Here is a 5,782-nt window from a genome sequence, read left to right as displayed (position 1 = left end):
GTAGCATTAGCCATCAGGCAAGCGTGAAAATAACAGAAAGAAATTTATATTTGCTGAGCCAATTAAGCAAATTAATATGATTCATATTCTTTTGGTTTCTCTACCTAATACATTTATAAATTAAAAATGCAGTGAAAATACAGGTATCTGTATTTGACTTGTTCTGGAAAAAGTGGTATTGGTGCATCCCTAGTAGGTAATAATAGGAATTAATAAATGTTCAAGGCTGTACTGTGGCCTCACAGAACTTCTGGGTTCCTCCAGATGCTGGCTCTTCCAGGAACCACTTAAATGTTTACAGATCTCACAATAACCTTTTTATAGAATTTGAGTCCCTCTAATTTCTCCCAAAGCACTTGAGGTTTCATGGTATTAAAAAAGTTGACTACAGAACCTCTGAACTGAATAAAAAGTGCTTAAAGGTTCCCCCATAAGTTCCAGCAAGAACCGCCAAGACGGTCAATGGTTCCACCAGTAACCCTACTATAGGTGAAAGATCTTTGAGGCACTTAAAATACATTATGAAGTTCCTTGAGCACTTTTAGCAAGAGCACAAGAACACATGATGAAGAAAACATCTTTAATAATCCACTCAGAGGGCAATACAAACAAGATGCACAAAATAAACCAACCGCTATGCGGAAACGTGACCAGAACAATGAACACAGAGAAGACTGGAACTTAAATGCAAAGCAAATGAGGGAAATAATGACAAACACTTGTGATGATTAATGAATCACCATGACAACAGATAAGTGATGGAAAACTGAGACAAAGGAGAACATGTGACTGACAAACCAAACTAAAAGTCCATGATAATGAAACGTACTAAACAGAACCATAAAAGTTAAAGTGTCTTAAGTGATTATGATTTTCTCTTCACATCTTTTTTTTTTTTTTTTTTTGTCTTTGGAAATGTACATAGGAAATGTACATAGTATGTTTTTTTTTCTTTATTTTTACATTTTTTAAACAGAATCATGTTGCAATTCGCAAGAAAACAAATGGATAATAAATCTATTCATATAATATTGACATTTATTTATGTATTATTGTTTTTTTATATACAAAGTTGTATGTAATATACAGATAAACAAATGAAAACTAAATGCACTAAAAGTTACATGAAAAGCACTTTGATAATCTTTATTAGTCATAGACGATTAGATGATCAGTTAAAGAATAAACACATTGAAACAGAAATGAAAACTCACTCTCACAAATAATAATCTCAGACAGCAGAAGAGAGCATTAATAGAACATATGAACACGAGGTGATAATTTCATACACTTTGTGGAACTTGCAGAGCAGTGGCCTCAGTTTCTGCGACCACCTCTGATCTCTGTTGTCTTGACACTGAAGTTCCACTTCTGTTGTTGCCTTTACTCATACACAATATGATGCAGAGGATGCAGCAGGAGACCAAGGCCAGGGCATAACCTATTAACTTGAATAAAATAAAAATAAAAATACATTGATTGTCATGATCATTGAAGCCAATAAATTAATTAAATCCTATACTATGCTATAAGTTATATGTATGTTGAAGGGTTAGTTCCCCCAACAATGAAATTTCACAAATTAAGATATTTTTGGTTTCTGAACCACCCATGACAGTAACGTCATTGCAACTTTCAAGGCCCAGAATGGTAGTAAAGACATAGCTAAAATCTACGTCAGAACGTCGGCTCATTCATAGTTCCTGTTTCAGCATCACACGCAGGTGTCGTGGTTCTCACGTGAACAGCGTCGGCCAATAATGAGCCGGCGTTCTGACGTAGAACCCGGAGATGCTGCACTGTGTTTACTACATGATCAGAGTAGCAGACTGACATGGAAGAGAAGGGATTGTTGAATAAAGTTGTTAATTTTGGAAGTTTTGCGCACAAAAAGTATTCTCGTCACATCATAACATTAAGGTTGAACCATTGTAGTCACATTGACTATTTAAACTGTCTCAACTACCTTTCTGGGCCTTGAAGGTTGCAATGACGTTGCTGCTTATGGGTGGTTCAGAAACCTCTCGGATTTCATAAAAAATATCTCTTCATTTGTGTTCCGAAGATGAACGAAGGTCTTACGGGTTTGGAACGACAAGAATTTTCATTTTTGGGTGAACTAACACTTTAATGGTTTAGGATCACAATTGTTTTTGTCAAAAATAATGACAAAATAATAATAATAATAATAATAATAATAATAATAATAATAATAATAATAATGACAAAAAGGAATCTTTCCCTGCAAGTTCTTTTGGAGAAATTTGCTTCTTACCAATTAACAGATTGTACAAAAAAAAATCAGGTGGAATTCACTTAGACTGAAATGCCAACTATTTGAATGTGCTGTAAATCCGGGTTGATTTAGTAGCATAGAAGAGACAAAACACCCAATTATACTTTTTATGGAAAACCGGTGACTTGAGTTGATTTCACTTGACAAATTACAGGGTTTTCTGTCTAAATTGTCAATTTTTTTGGTTTAAAACGTTTTTCACAGTCCAGAGATTTAATTATCTACCTTCCTTAAATGTAATAAAACAATCTCATCATTAGGCCTTTCCGTTGGATTATATATTTAATGATATTTAAAACAAAATGTTCAATTATAAAAAAGTTTTGAATTTTATTTTTTCTGTCGTAAAACTGATCATGCAGACCAAACCGTAAGGCCTAGAGACTTGTAACTTGGCCAGACGGTAGATCTCAATTTGGGGGGAGACTGACAAGGTATGACCCCAATTGGCCAATAGGTGGCGCTACAGTGATAAAAAATGTGAAACCGCTCATAACTTCTAGACCATTTGTCATAGACTCAAGTGCTTTATATCATTGGAATACAAGTATACTGGCTCAAGACGAACAAAACATTTCATTAATTTATGCCTGGAAATTTTTTCCAGGGCCTAGGTTTTTTGCCCGATTGAAACCAAACCAGTGCAGAAATATTCTCTTGAGTCTGAATATTAAAAATGATCAGAAGAATATAGAAATTTTCATTCAGCTAAGGGGCGCCACAAAGTTTGAAGTGGGCGGAGTCACTTTTACTAAAATGGCTATAACTCGAGAACGAAATGAGATATGTTCACAAAAAAAAAGATGTTCTCATATGTACACATATGTATGAGCTTAAAGGGATACTTCACCTCTGGAAAGATGAATGTGTATTTAAATTGGGTCATTATGTAGTAGAAATGTGGAATTATTTTTGAATTTGGAGCTTTCTAGACTGAGAAAAGCCAGAAAATGTATTTTTGGCTCATGTGGATGAAAGACAACAACTCCCAGAATGCACTTGCTTCGCTGCCCTACGAGGCCACTCCCAAGCCATGCCTACCGGTAAGAGCGCGCAGTTAAACAACTAAGCTGGGCTACTAGTTGACTCGAAACTTAAAAGACGCCGTTTTATCGTGAGTCTCCGTGATGAGTCTGCCCAGGATTTCGAGATTACCCAAAATGTCCGGGATTCGGCTTTTGCGTTCTACAGTCGCCATTCATTATGTTTACTGTGGCGAGCAGGACGAGGCTGAGGGGCACGGGAGAACGTCGCGAGGCCGGTGGCGTGATTACTGATGAGCGACACCTGTGAGACGCACCGGTCTCGAAGGCTATCTCTCAATGAGGAGCGGGAACTTTCTTAGCAATGCTAAAACGCACATCAACCGATCAACTTGTTAGTGTTCATGTAAACACTACATTCAGATTCACCATTGCCATTTCACTTGTGTTGCCATTTGAATGGTCGGTGTGTAGTGCTCCTGTGGTTTTTCTTGGGCCTTCCTGCGGCAGATATTGAAAATATCCAGTAAAACAAAAAAGTAAACAGACATGATTAATTATATTGCTGTCAATTTAAAATGAAGACCATTTCATTTGTTATATCCATCAATCTATTCATCCATCCCAACATCTCTGGCCACAGACAGATATATATTAAATTATTACAATAATTTTTGAAGGCTGAAATAAGTGATTTCCTTTGGAAGTCAGTTGTCCCGTTTTGAAACCAGCATGTATTGCTAACTTTCTTCATCAAATCCAAACTATCATCCACATGGGCCATTTATGCTTGGACCCCGATGATTGCCGCTCTATTTTGATTCCCTATATTTTTGTTTTCATCTTTGTGAAATGGTAAATTCCCCAAAATGGGGAAATATGTACAATTAGTGATTTTAAGGTCCTGTGTTACAGATTGGAATATTATTAGGTCTATTGATCTATTTCTGTTTCACTTATCCTTCCCTGACAAAACTTGCCATATGTGGGGTAAAAATACTTGGCATTTACCTTTGATATATTGATTTTCTCTTGTGTGGAGATATATTTTCCAGTCGTATTTGTTCCTTGGTTTGATTCAGGTTTGCACCAGCTCACACAATTGGGATGAACATCTGTATCACAGGTGTAGTGTCCATTCCAGTTTGTCAGTCCACATGCAACATAATCACCATCAATGAAAAATATACAGAGCCACAGTAGTGATGGAATTAAGCGAATCATACAATGAAGTTTTTTTCCACTCTTAGATCTTCCTGTGTTGTCCTGTCCTTCAGACCATCCACTGTTATTTTGTTTTTGGAATCTTAAAAATAGATGCATCATTAGCCCAGCAAAGAAAGCAGGGACAATTACGATGAGGAGTGCTATAACTTGGTTCCACAAAAAACGACATGGGCATGCAAACTTTACGCCCATAAACACCTGAAAACCTAGTAACAAAAAGCTCACTGCAGCGCTCTGGATAGTAATTTTGGTTTTTTTTTTTATAATTGCCATTTTCTGAGGTTTATACACAGTACAATAAGTATCTTGGGTGATCCTTTTGGTTGCTCCTGTTCCTTCTACGCTATGGAATGTGATCCGGTCCACAGGATGCCCTGGAATAAACAGAATAGCCTACTATTATAAGCACATAGAATAACTAAACTATAAATAATGGAAGAATATCATTTTATTTGCACCAGTAATCGAATTAAATTCATTTTCATTTTTAAATAGAAAACTACCATAAGAATTAGGTGAAACGTATGCCTTTAAATTTGTGTTAACCCCTTAAACAATAGCTTAACCTCAGGGTACTTCTAATGGTACAATCCCTTGTAATTGTGCTGGTTATTTGTGGTAAAGAACTGTTCATTTAGAAGAAACAAATAGTTCTGGCTACAAATACTCTATTTGCAAACCTATTTGCTCTTAAAATTATTATTTAGGGTAAACCTTACAAAACTTTTTTCTATAATAATAAAAGGAACATTTCTTTGACCTAGTTGCAAGATTTTTAAAAAATGTAAATTAAAGTCAAATTATGTATCTTTCTGCATTTTTTTAGTCTGCATTGTGAACGATGTCTCAATGGCTTCAATAAAAAAAAACTGTTTGTGGTATTGGTTTAGTCAGATTATAGGTAATGACTTACTCTTATTTCGGCTCGTCTTGTCTGTTTCGATGAGGTGTTAGTGCATCATTCTGCTTCTGAATCAGCATTTGAGGGTCGCTGTGCAGCAACTTTAAACAGGAAAGAGAAAAAAAAAAAATTCAACACTTGCCCCACTAAAGCTAGTGGGTTCTCTCTCCTGGAGCTCTTTCAACATTTTTCCTTGGTTTTTGAATGAATGAAGACATAAAATTATTAGGGAAAGAATGAGAGAGGAAATGGAATCAAGGCCAAGAATCAGACCTGCATGAGCAATTATTTGATATTTGTCTTCATATTGCTATGTCATCAACCTGCATTTCTGATCAAAGTTTTGGATATCGATCAAACATTTAATTATGCAAT

General features: G+C 35.8%; 1 long non-coding RNA gene across 1 annotated transcript; it reads right to left on the bottom strand.

The window, feature by feature from the left end:
• Window positions 1–567: 567 nt before the first annotated feature.
• LOC307170417 lies at window positions 568–5,485 on the bottom strand. Its single transcript, XR_013823379.1, has 3 exons — window positions 5,420–5,485; window positions 4,291–4,880; window positions 568–1,448 (listed from the first exon to the last, which is right to left on the bottom strand). It is a non-coding gene; the product is annotated as an uncharacterized lncRNA (long non-coding RNA).
• Window positions 5,486–5,782: the final 297 nt, after the last annotated feature.

Source organism: Squalius cephalus (assembly GCF_949319135.1).
Source record: "Squalius cephalus genome assembly, chromosome: 13".
NCBI lineage: Eukaryota > Metazoa > Chordata > Actinopteri > Cypriniformes > Leuciscidae > Squalius > Squalius cephalus.
The sequence above is the reverse complement of the archived record's forward strand: the minus strand, read 5'-3'. Positions and strand labels throughout refer to the sequence as shown.